Source organism: Mobula birostris, chromosome 10, assembly GCF_030028105.1.
Source record: "Mobula birostris isolate sMobBir1 chromosome 10, sMobBir1.hap1, whole genome shotgun sequence".
In the NCBI taxonomy this organism is placed as follows: domain Eukaryota; kingdom Metazoa; phylum Chordata; class Chondrichthyes; order Myliobatiformes; family Myliobatidae; genus Mobula; species Mobula birostris.
In genome coordinates, this window is record NC_092379.1 from 75,272,313 (window position 1) to 75,287,010 (window position 14,698).

General features: G+C 41.8%; 1 protein-coding gene across 2 annotated transcripts in view; it reads right to left on the bottom strand.

Moving 5' to 3' along the window:
- LOC140204539 (interleukin-13 receptor subunit alpha-2-like) overlaps positions 1 to 14,341 on the bottom strand; it is a 49,479-nt gene extending 35,138 nt beyond the window's left edge. The window contains exon 1 of one of the 2 annotated variants that reach the window (XM_072271250.1): positions 14,270 to 14,341. The gene's annotated coding sequence lies outside the window, so the exon portion shown is untranslated. Of the gene's footprint in view, positions 1 to 13,668; positions 13,990 to 14,269 lie in introns of those variants that run through there. The other variant, XM_072271249.1, reaches the window with a different exon arrangement.
- Between the last annotated feature and the right edge of the window lie 357 nt (positions 14,342 to 14,698).

The following is a 14,698-nucleotide window of genomic DNA, read 5'->3' on the forward strand; positions in this document are numbered from 1 at the left end:
TTAAATACCTCACACACACTCTTCACATCCAAGCAAATGTTCTCTCCACCTTTATCCTTGAATGGTTCCACCCTCTCCCTAGTTATTCTTTTGTTATTGATGTATGTGAAGAATGATTTGGGATTCACTTTAATCCTTCTTGCCAAGGACTTTTCATGGCTCCTCCTGGCTCTCCTAATTCCATTCTTTAGTTCTTTTCTGATTTTTTAAAAAATTCTCCTCTTGTGCTTTGTTTGATTGTAACTTCCGAAGCTTTACATACTTCTCCTTTTTCTTCTTGACTAAATTCATCACGTCTCTGGACATCCAAGGTTCTCTTATCTTTCTATACCTTTCCTGTTTGAGTTAAGTGAAATTACCCACACCGGCTTAGGAGCCTAACGGTTGTTGGGTAATAATTGTTCTTGAACCTGGTGGTGTGGGACACAAGTCTCCTGTACATTCTGCCCGATGGTCGTAGCGAGAAGAGAGCATGGCCTGAATGGATGAGGCCCTTGATGATGGATGCTGCTTTCTTGTGACAGTGCTCCATGTAAATGTGCTGAATGATGGGGAGGGGTTTGCCTGTATTGGACTGGACTGTATCCAACATATCCTGTTGATGGTTGGCCCATTGTGGGACGAAGAGTCTGTACCTGTGCTGTACCATTCTGCGTTTGTTCGCAATGTCATGTTGTTTCAATAATAAAAATAAAAATTATGAAAATACTTAGCAGTTCAGGCAACATCGCTGGAAAGACAAACATCTCCTACTTCCTGAGGAGACTGAGGTCCTTTAACATCTGTCGGATGATGCTGAGGATGTTCTACGAGTCTGTGGTGGCCAGTGCGATCATGTTTGCTGTTGTGTGCTGGGGCAGCAGGCTGAGGGTAGCAGACACCAACAGAATCAACAACCTCATTCGTAAGGCCAGTGATGTTGTGGGGATGGAACTGGAATCTCTGACGGTGGTGTCTGAAAAGAGGATGCTGTCCAAGTTGCATGCCATCTTGGACTATGTCTCCCATCCACTACATAGTGTACTGGTTGGGCACAGGAGTACATTCAGCCAGAGACTCATTCCACTGAGATGCAACACTGAGCATCATAAGAAGTCATTCCTGCCTGTGGCCATCAAACTTTACAACTCCTCCCTTGGTGGGTCAGACACCCTGAGCCAATAGGCAGGTCCTGGACTTATTTCCTGGCATAATTTACATATTACTATTTAATTATTTATGGTGCAACTGTAGTGATCCCCCAGGATCAATAAAGTATGACTATGACTATGACAAAGACAATTTGTTCTGGTTTTCTCTGCTACAGATGTTGTCTAACCTGTTGAGAGACACTGGCATGTTTTGTTTTTTTTTAATCCCAGTTTTTTTTTTAAATCAGCAACTTTTTGACTTTCTCCTGACTACCCCTGTGATTCTTTCCCTTTTAAAGATTTCTCCTCTAGCCCCAGTCTACTTGTAATCTACAATGATGACAACAACAGAGAATACCTTCCTGGTGGACTTTAACATCAAATTACCCATCCCTAGTGAATCATTGTTGGACTCAGTCTACAGCAAGTACATATTTTTAAAAAAAAAGTCTCAGGCATGAACCATTTGCCAAGTTTTTTTCCATAACAAACCATTCCAGAAACATGGAATTTCAGAAAACAATAAACTCTACAGTCAAACATTTTTAAACACAAATGTATAGTAGAGCATTTAGTATTTTTCAGTTTTTAAACTTGTTAATCATGTCAACTTCTGTATTATTCTTTTTTTTCACTAATTCTTATTTATCGTTCCTTATTCTCGCTGGTCCCTTAATGCTTTAATGTATCGGGACTGTTTTTTTGTGTCCATTTCTGTGAAGAAGTCAGTTGATTTCCCTAGGACATAGGTAGGACAAAGGAGGAGGTCCTGAAGAGAGATTTCTGGGAGTTAGGAAGGAAGCTGAGAAGCAGAACCTCCAGGGTAGTAATCTCGGGATTGTTACTTGTGCCACGTGCTAGCGAGGGCAAGAGTCGTCGGATCAGGCAGATGAATGCGTGGCTGAGAGACTGGTGTAGGGGGCAGGGCTTCAGATTCTTGGATCATTGGGATCTCTTCTGGGGGAAGTATGATCTGTTCAAAATGGACAGGTTACACCTGAACCCGAAGGGGACCAATATCCTGGCGGGAAAGTTTAATAGAGCTGTTAGGGAGGGTTTAAACTAATTTGGCAGGGGGATGGGACCCAGAATGATAGAGCAGAGGAAGGGGATAACAGAAATAAATCTAAGATAGTGAGCAGTAAAGATGTCAGGAAAGACAGGCAGGTGATGGGGCAAATGTGTAGCCATTGGGATGAGTTGAAATGTAATAAAGTTGCAGTGAAATCAAAGCAAAAAGTATCAAATACTGGTCTTAAGGTGTTGTACTTAAATGCATGCAGCATAAGGAATAAGGTGGATGATCTTGTTGTACAGCTGTAGATTGGCAGGTATGATATTGTGGCCATCACTGAGACCTGGCTAAAGGATGCATGTCTCTGGGAGCTGAACGTCCAAGGATACACGATGTATCGGAAGGATAGGAAGGTAGGCAGAGGGGGAGGCGTGGCTTTATTGGTAAGAAATGATATTAAATCATTAGAAAGAGGTGATATAGGATCGGAAGGTGCAGAATCTTTATGGGTTGAGCTAAGGAATAGCGGGGTAAAAAGACCCTGATGGCAGTTATTTATAGGCCTGCAAACAGCTGCAGGGATGTGGACTACAAATTACAACTGGAAATAGAAAAGGCTTGTCAGAAGGGCAGTGTTATGATAATTGTGGGGGATTTTAACATGCGAGTAGATTGGAAAAATCAGGTCGGCACTGAATCTCAAGAGAGAGAATTTGTAGAATGTCTGCGAGATGGCTTTTTAGAACAGCTTGTTGTTGAGCCCACTAGGGGATCGGCTGTACTGGATTGGGTATTGTGTAATGAACCGGATATGATTAGAGAGAATGAGGTGAAGGAACCCTTAGGAGGCAGTGATCATAACATGATTGAGTTCACTGTGAAATTAGAAAAAGAGAAGCCGAAATCTGATGTGTCGGTGTTTCAGTGGAGTAAAGGAAATTACAGTGGCATGAGAGAGGAACTGGCCAAAGTTGACTGGAAAGAGACACTGGCGGGAAAGAAGGCAGAGCAGCAGTGGCTGGAGTTTATGTGAAAAATGAGGAATGTGCAAGACGGGTATATTCCAAAAAAGAAGAAATTTTCGAGTGGAAAAAGGATGCAACCGTGGTTGACAAGAGAAGTCAAAGCCAAAGTTAAAGCAAAGGAGAGGGCATACAAGGAAGCAAAAATTAGTGGGAAGACAGAGGATTGGGAAGTTTTTAAAACCTTACAAAAGGAAACTAAGAAGGTCATTAAGAGAGAAAAGATTAACTATGAAAAGAAACTAGCAAATAATATCAAAGCGGCTACTAAAAGCTTTTTCAAGTATATAAAGAGTAAAGGACAGGTGAGAGTAGATATAGGACTGATAGAAAATGATACTGGAGAAATTGTAATGGAAGATGAGGAGATGGCAGAGGAACTGAACAAGTATTTTGCATCAGTCTTCACTGAGGAAGACATCAGCAGTATACCGGACACTCAAGGGTGGCAGGGAAGAGAAGTGTGCGCAGTCACAATTACGACAGAGAAAGTACTCAGGAAGCTGAATAGGCTAAAGGTCGATAAATTTCCTGGACCAGATGGAATGCACCCTCGTGTTCTGAAGGAAGTAGCTGTGGAGATTGCGGAGGCATTAGCGATGATCTTTCAAAAGTCGATAGATTCTGGCATGGTTCCGGAAGACTGGAAGATTGCAAATGTCACTCCGCTATTTAAGAAGGGGGCAAGGAAGCAAAAAGGAAATTATAGACCTGTTAGCTTGACGTCAGTGGTTGGGAAGTTGTTGGAGTCGATTGTTAAGGATGAGGTTACAGAGTACCTGGAGGCATATGACAAGATAGGCAGAACTCAGCATGGATTCCTTAAAGGAAAATCCTGCCTGACAAACCTATTACAATTTTTTGAGGAAATTACCAGTAGGCTAGACAAGGGAGATGCAGTGGATGTTGTATATTTGGATTTTCAGAAGGCATTTGACAAGGTGCCACACATGAGGCTACTTAACAAGATAAGAGCCCATGGAATTACGGGAAAGTTACATACGTGGATAGAGCGTTGGCTGATTGGCAGGAAACAGAGAGTGGGAATGAAGGGATCCTATTCTGGTTGGCTGCCGGTTACCAGTGGTGTTCCACAGGAATCAGTGTTGGGGCCGCTTCTTTTTACATTGTACATCAACAATCTGGATTATGGAATAGATGGCTTTGTGGCTAAGTTTGCTGACGATACGAAGATAGGTGGAGGGGCCGGTAGTGCTGAGGAAACGGAGAGTCTGCAGAGAGACTTGCATAGATTGGAAGAATGGGCAGAGAAGTGGCAAATGAAGTACAATGTTGGAAAGTGTATAACCATACACTTTCCAACATTGTACTTCATTTGCCACTTCTGCCTATCTTTCCCCATTTAAATAATAGTCTGTCCATTTATTTTTTCTGCCAAAGTGTATGGTTATACACTTTGGCAGAAAAAATAAATGGGCAGACTATTATTTAAATGGGGAAAGAATTCAAAGTTCTGAGATGCAACGGGACTTGGGAGTCCTCGTACAGGATTCCCTTAAAGTTAACCTCCAGGTTGAGTCAGTAGTGAAGAAGGCGAATGCAATGTTGGCATTCATTTCTAGAGGAATAGAGTATAGGAGCAGGGATGTGATGTTGAGGCTCTATAAGGCACTGGTGAGACCTCACTTGGAGTACTGTGGGCAGTTTTGGTCTCCTTATTTAAGAAAGGATGTGCTGACGTTGGAGAGGGTACAGAGAAGATTCACGAGAATGATTCCGGGAATGAGAGGGTTAACATATGAGGAACGTTTGTCCGCTCTTGGACTGTATTCCTTGGAGTTTAGAAGAATAAGGGGAGACCTCATAAAAACATTTCGAATGTTAAAAGGCATGGACAGAGTGGATGTGGCAAAGTTGTTTCCCATGATGGGGGAGTCTAGTACGAGAGGGCATGATTTAAGGATTGAAGGGTGCCCATTCAGAACAGAAATGCGAAGAAATTTTTTTAGTCAGAGGGTGGTGAATCTATGGAATTTGTTGCCACGGGCAGCAGTGGAGGCCAAGTCATTGGGCGTATTTAAGGCAGAGATTGATAGGTATCTGAGTAGCCAGGGCATCAAAGGTTATGGTGAGAAGGCGGGGGAGTGGGACTAAATAGGATAAAATGGATCAGCTCATGATAAAATGGCGGAGCAGACACGATGGGCCGAATGGCCTACTTCTGCTCCTTTGTCTTATGGTCTTATGGAAGAGATACAGGTCATGTTTCAGGCCAAAACGTCGACTGTACCTCTTCCTAGAGATGCTGCCTGGCCTGCTGCGTTCACCAGCAACTTTGATGTGTGTTGCTTGAATTCCCAGCATCTGCAGAATTCTAGTTGATTTCCCTGCCTTTTCCCAATTCCTGATAACACTTTTGCATCTTTAATTGTAGATACAAAACTTTCCCACACTGTTTTTACCACTTTTATAGATCTTTGCTTCTGCTACTTTACTTCCATCGTTTTTGTTTTGCTTCTCCTTGATAATTTCTCAATCCTTGGTTGATTTTTAAAGTGATTCACATTTCTGTGCCTACAGCTATTTTTGACAACTTCATACACCTTTTTTTAGGATTAATATTGTTTTTTCAAACTAGATTCAGATGAATCATTCATTCTACTGAGATTTTGTTCCATAAAGGAACACATGTTCTACACGTTATTACTTACTTCTTCAAATGCTCTCCGTTGTCTGCCCACCATTCACCTATCATTGAATTTTCTCAATAGTTCATTCATAATTTCCTTTGTTTGAAATTCAAATATACTTATTATCAAAGTATATATATGTCACCATATACAACCCTGAAATTCATTTTCTTGTGGGCATACTTGGTAAATCTATAGAATAATAACCATAACCAAATCAGTGGAAGGCTGTTCAATGGAGACTTCAGCAGCTGATTTAAAAAGTACTACTTTCAAACTCAATGTCAAAACCTCTCATGTTAGGGTCACTCTTTCCTCAAGGTTCCTGTATAACAAGATCAATTAACTCTTTCACTTTGCACAAGATCTAAACCAACCCTTTTCATTCTTTGTTCCTCAACATACTGATCTAAAAAAATGATTTCACATGCACTTGATGCATTTGTCCTACTAATTTTACTTGTGCAGTCCAGCTGCACAACAAAATTTCCATGGCTCCTGTGTCACCGCTTAGAACATGCTCCTCTAACTTACTGATTTATGCCATGTCCAATATTACTAGTATCAGATAGTTTTAAGTTGCTCTCACCAATTTTTTTTTGCTCTTGGCTTGACCCAAACTGTTTCCAATTCGACATCATAATTGACCAAGGCAAGATTATTTCTCATCACTGTACTGATCTCACCCCTCATTGGTACTACTACTCTGCGTCTTTCTTTCCTTCTAAATATTGAACATCTTTAAACATACAACTCACATCTTTGGTCACACTACATCCCTGCCCCCATCCCTCTTACACGTTGCCTTTGCCATCTAGTTAATTCCTATTCGTATCTACTTGTGCCATTACTTTTATCTATCCTGTGAATGGTATGAACATTCAGATATAGAACTTTACATTCTACCAAATTTACAATTTTATTAACTTTGATTCCATTTGCTCTTTTCTTTCACTCTACTGCGTATGCATTTTGAGGACAATAAGCAGAGAAAATGGCTAGGGTGAGGAGTAGATGGCAAGGGCTGGAAAAGGCAGCGTGTGAGAGGGAATGTAACAGCATGGGGGTGGGAATGTGTGACAGAGTTGTAGGAATGAGGAGCAATACAGTAATGAGGAAGTATTTGAGAGGGGAATGAATTGACAAAAGTGTGTAGAAATGGACAAGCAGGTGATGAGGGGCATCAGGGAGCAGCAAAGTAGTAGAAAGGGAGAGAATAAGACCACTGGAGCAAAACTAGGCCATTCTAGTCTGTTCTGCAATTCCATATGGCCGGTTTATTATTCCACAACCCTATTCTCCTGCCTTTTCCACATAATTTGTAACACTTTACTTATTAAGAACCTATCAACTTCTACTCCAATGACTTGGCCTTCACAGATATCTGTGGCAATGAATTCCACAGATTCAGCACTTTCTGGCAAAAGTAATTCCTTCTCATCTCTGTCCTAAAGGGACGTCCTTCTATTCCAAGGCTATGCCATCTAGACCTAGCGTCCACCACTATGGAAACATCCTTGCCATATTCACTCTATCTACACCCTTTCAACATTCAATAGGTTTCAATGAAGTCTCCTCCCCCCACATTCATCTAACCTCCAGCTGGTAGTGGCCCAGAGCCATCAAACACCTGGCTTCTCGGCATTCCTTGGAAACTAATGAATGCTAAAATCACACTTACCTTCCTTATTGCCCACTCAATCTGTAATTTAACCTTTAGGAAATCCTGCATGAGGACTCCAAAGTCCCTTTGCACCTCTAATTTCTAAATTTTCTCCCACTTAAAAAATAGTCTATGTCTTTATTCCTTCTATCAACGTGAATGGATATACACTCCCCTACAGCTTACTCCATCCGCTAGTTCTTTGCCCATTCTCGTAATCTTTGTCCTTTTGCAAACTCTCTACTTCCTCAACACTACCTGCCCCCTCCAACTATCTTCATACTTTCTGCAAACCTGGCCACAAAGCCATCAATTCTATCATCCAAACCATTGACACATAACATGAAAAAAGTGCTCTCAACACTGACCCCTGCATAACACCACTAATCACTGCCAGCCAGGGCAGAAATCAGGAATCATGGCACTAGGGAGTTCATTAGTCTCGTGGCCTGGGGAAAGAAGCTGACTCCTATCTAACAGTCTGATGGTTGTTTGGGGGGGGAGTGCAGTGGTCATTGGATGGATGGGAGGGATTATTGATGATGCTAAGGGCCCTTCCTCTTTCCCCAGACCATGAGATTGCTGAACTCCCTGGTGCTACCCAGATCTCACCACGTATGAAGTACCAGTAGCATTATACTGTTCAATTTTTAAACTTGTCATTATTTGTATTTATTTGTGGTAATACTACTTTTTGTGTTATGTATGAGTTATATACACCGTATTGTGCACCTTGGCCCAAAGGAACATTGCTTCATTTGGCAGTATACATCAAAACAGTTGAAATTACAATAATCTGGAACTTGAACATGAACTTTGCCCATCTCTTCAGCTTCCTTCCTCTCCAACTCCATCTGTTTGCCTCAAAGTCATCAACCAGTAACGACTGGATAGGTGGAAGAGAGACCCCAATGATCCCCTCTGCAGTCCTCACAATCCTTTGTAGGGACTTGCATTCAGATGCCTTGCAATGCCCGTACCAGATGGACAAGCAACTGGCCAGTACACTCTCATTGGTGCTCCTGTAGAAATTGGTTGGAAAGAGCAGGGAGTGGAGCTTGGCTTGCCTCCATCTCCTCAAGAAGTGGAAACGCTGCTATGCTTTCTTAACTAAAGAGGTCGCGTTGAGGGACCAGGTCAAATCATCTGTTACGTGCACTCCCAGAAACTTGGAGCACTAAACTTTCTCCGCGGAGGAGCTAGTTATGTAGAGTGAGGAATGGTCAGCTTGCACCCTCCTGAATCCACATTCATCTCCTTAGTCTGGTCCACTTTGAGAGTTTGTTATTGAGCTCACACCACACTACCAATTTATACATCCTCTCTGTATGCTCACCGTCATTGCTGATGAGGCCAACCTCTGTTGCATCAACCACGAACTTGATGATCCAGTTGGAAATGGATGTGGAGAGGTGTAGGCGGAGTGGAAGAGTGAGATGGCCAAGGTTTCGGGAATACTAGAGAATTGATGGGAGAGGAGGAACAGGAAAAGAAAAGAGCAAGAAATGAAAGATGCAGGGAAGGGATGATGGGGAAAGAAGAGACAAATAGTGGATATTAAGTTGAAGAAAAGGAGTGAGAGAGATGAGAGATGAGAAATGGTTGAGGGAGAAAAATATTAGAGGAATAGAAGATATTCACATGAGGATAAGGGGTGGAGGGGTGAGAGATGTGGAGGAGGGAAGAATAGGTAAGCATAGAGTAACAGAGAGTAGGCTACAAAGAGAATTAGCAAAAAGGAAGAGGGAAGGATGGAAGGGAGGGAAATGTGGGGAAGATGAGATTGAAGGTGGGCAAGAGCAAGGTGAGAACATTAAGAAATAAATATCACTCAAAGGGTGGCAAAGCCTGAAGGTCACTGTCTGAAAATTGCATAGTATGGTGTCAGAAAAAGAAAGTGCAAAATTCTGGTACTTAGCCTGGCTCTGAAGGAAAGGGAGGGGTGGGGGGAGAGAAGAGGTAAGCTGTAGAGATAGGGGATTCGGTAATTAGAGGAACAGAAAGGAGGTTCTGTGGACGAGTACAAGATTCCCCACTGGCACGTTGCCTCGCATTTGGCAGGGTTCAGGACATCTCAGTTCAAGTCCTCACATTCTTAAATGGTAGGGTGAGCAACCAGAAATCATGTTCTATGTAGGTATTAATGACGTAGGGAGGAAGAGTGACAAGGTTCTGCAAAGTGGGTTCAAGGAGTTAGGTGCCAAGTTAAAGGACAGAACCTCTAGGGTTATGATCTCAGGATTGCTACCCATGCCATGTGCAAGTGAGGCCAGAAATAGAAGGTTAAGCCATTTAATATATGGTGTAGGAGTTGGTGTAGGCTTCAGAGTTTTAGATCACTGGCTCTCTTCCAGGGAAGAAGGGACCTGTACAGAATAGACAGTTTGCACCTGAACTGAAGGGGGACTGATATCCTGGTAGGAAGGTTTGCTCGTACTGCATTGTGGGGTTTAAACTAAAGTTGCAGGGGGGAGAGGAAACAGAATGGCAGAACAGATAGTGGAGAGGTTGTGGAGACAGAAGTTGCTAAGAGCTCAGACAGGAATCAGGAATCAAAAGGTTGAGTATGGTGCAACTAATGTCCTGAGCTGCACGTTTCAATGCAAGTAGTATCCTCGGAAAGGCAGATGAGCTCAGAGCATGGGTCAACACCTGGAATTATGGATATTAGAGCCATTAATGAGATTTGATTGCAGGAGAGGCAGGTCTGGGGGCTTAATAATCTGGGGTTCCATTGTTTTAGATGTGACAGAGAGGGAGGGATTAAAGGAGGAGGGTTGGTGTTACTAGTCAGGGAAAATGTCATGGCAGTGCTCCATCAGGACAGACTGGAGAAAACATCTAGTGAGGCATTATGGATGGAACTGAGGAATAAGAAAGGTATGACCACGTTAATGGGACTATCTTGCAGACTACCCAAGAGCCTGCAGGATTTAGAGGAACAAATTTGTAGAGAGATCACAAGCAACATAAAGTTGTTATAGTAGGTGATTTTAACTTTCCACATATTGACCGGAACTCTCATACTATAAAAGGACTAGATGGGAGAGAGTTTGTCAAATGTGTTCAGGAAAGTTTCCTTAATCAGTATATCGAAACCCCAATGAGAAAGTGTAATACTTGATCTGCTATTAGAGTATGAGACAGGGCAGGTGACAAAAGTTTTTGCAGGGGAACACTTTGCATCCAGTGATCATAATGCCATTAATTTCAAAGTAAATGTGGAAAAACTTAAGTCCGCTCTGTGGTTGACATTCCAAATTGGAGAAAGGCCAACTTTGATTATATCAGAAAGGATCTGGCAAGTGTGGATCAGGACAGCTGTTTTCTGGCAAAGGTGTATTTGGTAAGTGCAAGGCCTTCACAAGTAAGATTTGAGAATACAAAGCTTTTATGTGCCCATCAGAATAAAAGGTAAAGATAACAGGTTTATGGACTGACTGACAGGTTTAAGGTTAGTCCTGACGAAGGGTCTAGGCCCGTAACGTCAACCGTACCTCTTCCTAGAGATGCTGCCTGGCCTGCTGCGTTCACCAGCAACTTTGATGTGTGTTGCTTGAATTTCCAGCATCTGCAGAGTTCCTCATGTTTAGGTTTAGGGATTGTAGTTTACAAGAGATAAAGACGTTGGCTTTATGGGAAAAGATGGTTGCCTCTCTGAGTGGAGGCCTCTGACTAGTGGTGTGCCGCAGGGATTAGTGCTGGGTCCATTGTTGCTTGTCATCTATATCAATGATCTATATCATGAACTTATCATCTATATCTGGATATAAAATTATGATGGGTATAGATAGAATGAATGCAAGCAGGCTTTTTCCACTGAGGCAAGGAGAGAAAAAAACCAGAGGACATGGGTTAAGGGTGAGGGGGGAAAAGTTTAAAGGGAACATTAGGGGGGGCTTCTTCACGCAGAGAGTGGTGGGAGTATGGAATGAGCTGCCAGATGAGGTGGTAATTGCGGGTTCTTTTTTAACATTTAAGAATAAATTGGACAGATACATGGATGGGAGGTGTATGGGGGGATATGGTCCGTGTGCAGGTCAGTGGGACTAGCAGAAAATGGTTCGGCACAGCCAAGAAGAACCAAAAGGCCTGTTTCTGTGCTGTAGTTTCTATGGTTTCTATGGTTTATAGATAATATGGTTAACTCGATCAGCAAATTTGCGGGCAACACCAAGATTGAGGGCGTAATGGACAGCTAGGAAGATTACCAGAGCTTGCAGTGGGATCTGGACCAACTGGAAAACTGGGAATACAGATCCATAATTCATTGAAAGTGGCATCACAGGTAGATAGTGTCATAAAGAAAGCTTTTGTCACAATGGCCTTCATAAGTCAAAGTATAGAGTACAGGAGATGGGATGCTATGTTGAAGTTGTCAAAGGTATTGCTGAGGCCTAGTTTGGAATTTGTGTGCAGTCTTGGTTACCTACCTACAGGGGAGATGTAAATATGGTTGAAAGAGTACAGAGAAAATTTACGTAGAATGTTGCTAGGACAGGAGTACCTGAGTTATAAGGAAAGATTGTTTAGGTTAGCACTTTATTCCTTAGAACATAGAAGATTGAGGGGAGATTTGATAGAGCTTTACAAAATTATGAGGGTTATGGATAGGGTAAATGCAAGCTGGCTTTTTGCAGTGTGGTGGGACTACAACTAGATGGGTTAAGAGTGAAAGGTGAAAAGTTTAAGGGGAACATGAGGGGAAACTTCTGCACTCAGAGGGCTGTGAGGTGTGGAATGAGCTACCAGCATAAATGATGCATACAATCTTAATTTCAGTGTTTAAGAAAAGTTTGGATAGGTATATGGATGGCAGGGCTATAGACCCAGTGGAGGTAGATGGGAGTAGGCAGTTTAAATGGTTTAGCACAGACTAGATGGATCAAAAGGCTGATTTCTGTGCTGTACTTTTCTATGACTCTAAATGGTGGATTTGGATCAACAAACAAAATGCTGGAGGAACTCAGCCAAGGTGGAGAGAAATGAACAGCTGATGTTTGTGGTTTGGACCCTTTATCTAGACTGGACTGCAATGTGAAGAGGTTGGCATGGAATATCCCCAATCTCAGCTTTCTCTGAAGTTTGTATATATTTTACATAAATTTTGGAGAGTATGGGTTTAGTTACTCTGAGCTTCTGCATCACGCTGACTCATTCTTTTAACCCTCGGTTATCACGCGGAAATTAAAACCGTCCTCTCATTCTGGAGTATAGCATGAATTTATGACGAAGTGGTGGTAATTTCCAACACAGCCCTGACCACCCACGAAAATTTCTGGAAATTCTCAACAATAGACAACATCCTGTGTTTACATTTGTCGATACACACGAGCGGAACAGAATGCAAAATGAACGAATACTCAGTTAAGCGGAAAAATTAACTGAGAAGGCACAATTCGAAAGACTAGAGCACGATTAAAAACTCTTGTCCATGAGCCTCTCTAACTCTATTCAAAGAGTTAAATGGCATCAATAGATTTAAACAATTGAACTCATTGCTGAAGCTTTGTTTTGAACACAGAAGAAAATACTATCTACCTGTGCGATTTTCAAAGCAAAGACGCCTCCTCACGTTAGCTCATTTATATTGTAGGTTCTACCTGAAATAACCTTTATATATAGAACATAAAATATAGATCACACACACATATTATATATATATATATATATATATATATATATATAAAATGATAAGAAGAAGCATTCTAACAAACTCCGCTCAGATCATTAACTTACATCCAACTTTAAACATCAGACCCGTAAGCCCTAACGCGAGAGAAAAAAAAGAATGATGTTACCTGGTGGTGTATTTTAAACTGATAAGCGATCGCACTCAGAGGACCATCATCCCAATACCTCTATGACAACATCTAACACTTACCGCATGGATTAGATTCCGAAAAACCATTAGAGGATTTTTTTTTTAAAAAAGGGTAAAATGGCATTAAAAGACCTTGTGTTCATTCAAGTGATCGGCCAATCCATATCCCGCACGTCTTGAAAGATAATTAACAATATTACCGTCGGTTCATTTTATACCTTGGCGATTATCATTGCGATATTCAGAGGCTGCCATTTGAAATGTTTCGTTGAAAGCTAGCATGTTTACAATTCTGACAATTATAACGATTCCATTGCATGGAATATAACCGTTAGAAAATAACCACAATCAAGTGATACGTACCAAATGCAGACTCTCGTGTCTTTGGTTCGACGATCTCTGTCTTTTGGCTAAATTTACCTGATTGAGTATACGGCAGATTATGTGGTACGTCTCCCTCTACTTCTGAGTAATGCGACGAATGTTGGCCAACTGTACTTATTTGTATGTAATGAGATTCTAAAGCATGAGCCAGCGAATGAAAAGAGGAAAGTGTAAACCACAGATACTGAAAGTTTAGGATGAAATCAGAACGTGCTAAATGCTTAATCAGACCATGCAGCTTGTGCGGGGGACGGGGTGAGAGAGAGATGGCACTGTTCCCGCTGGATACTTTATGAAGCGGCCAGCTCTGACACGAACTGGATTCCCGATGATATTGGTAGTTACCACCTGACCACGAGTAGTTTTCCTTGCCCTAATGATGCGCAGTATTTCCAACTTACTTCAAATTTCCATCATCACGTCTCTCTATGCTTTTACTTTCCCGGACCCCTTATAATAGCAGCAAAATTTATACTGTCACCACAAATCTCCAATCCATCACGAACTTACCTTAAAACGTGCTTATTTTCTAATATTTCCCTTTCCGATTAAGGGTTGATAACTCTTTCCCTATACCTACCGATTCTGCATTTCAGTATCCGCAGCCTTGGTTTATAGCAGGGTACCGTTCACTGCCGGTTTACTATTTCCTGTAAATCCAAATTCAATAAATTATTCTCTTTAACTGCCCCACCCTCTGACTCATTCTTCCATCCCTTCCCTGTCCCTTTTCACCCTCCAATTCTCTCCTTCTCAAAGATATTCGGGAGTCATCAAACTGAAACATAACTTCACACCCCTCCACACTACCCTTGAGGTCATTTGGAGATGACCTGAGCAAGTGGTTGAAATCGAATACACTTGTACAGAAACGATCACTAGATCGGAACGCCATGGTGGGTACGTGTGGTCCGAAACTTATCATGATCAACATTGCAACGCGGAATGGCCAATAAAAGTTGCTCGTGATAAATAAACACAATATTTTATTACAGTGAGCTGTAAAGTT